Raw genomic sequence first — 376 nt, 5'->3', positions numbered from 1 at the left:
GGCTGAAATGACCTAATGAGAATTTGGGTCCCAGTAAGGAGATGGGACCCAAATCTTCTCCTCCTGCTCCTGTATCTTCTCCTCCTGCTCCCGTATCTTCTCCTCCTAGAAGGGTCACCCCTAGGAGTCCAAATGAATAAAAAATAGACCAGCCGTCACAAAAACTAAAACCTGCTTTGAACCAGCTTAGTCCCAAACTAGATGAAGGTGATCTGCGCTTACTCCAATTGTGTGCCATGAAGTCAAAGTCAATACTCTCTGGAGGCAGATAAAAGTTTACTAGGAATGCCATAAGACAAGACAAGACTAAATGAGAAAGAACAAGAAAAAAACCAATAGAAACATACATGTAAGGAAGATAAAGAAGAAACTTTTT

Source organism: Colobus angolensis, unplaced genomic scaffold (assembly GCF_000951035.1).
Source record: "Colobus angolensis palliatus isolate OR3802 unplaced genomic scaffold, Cang.pa_1.0 Scaffold730, whole genome shotgun sequence".
In the NCBI taxonomy this organism is placed as follows: domain Eukaryota; kingdom Metazoa; phylum Chordata; class Mammalia; order Primates; family Cercopithecidae; genus Colobus; species Colobus angolensis.
Note: the sequence above shows the minus strand (reverse complement) of the source record.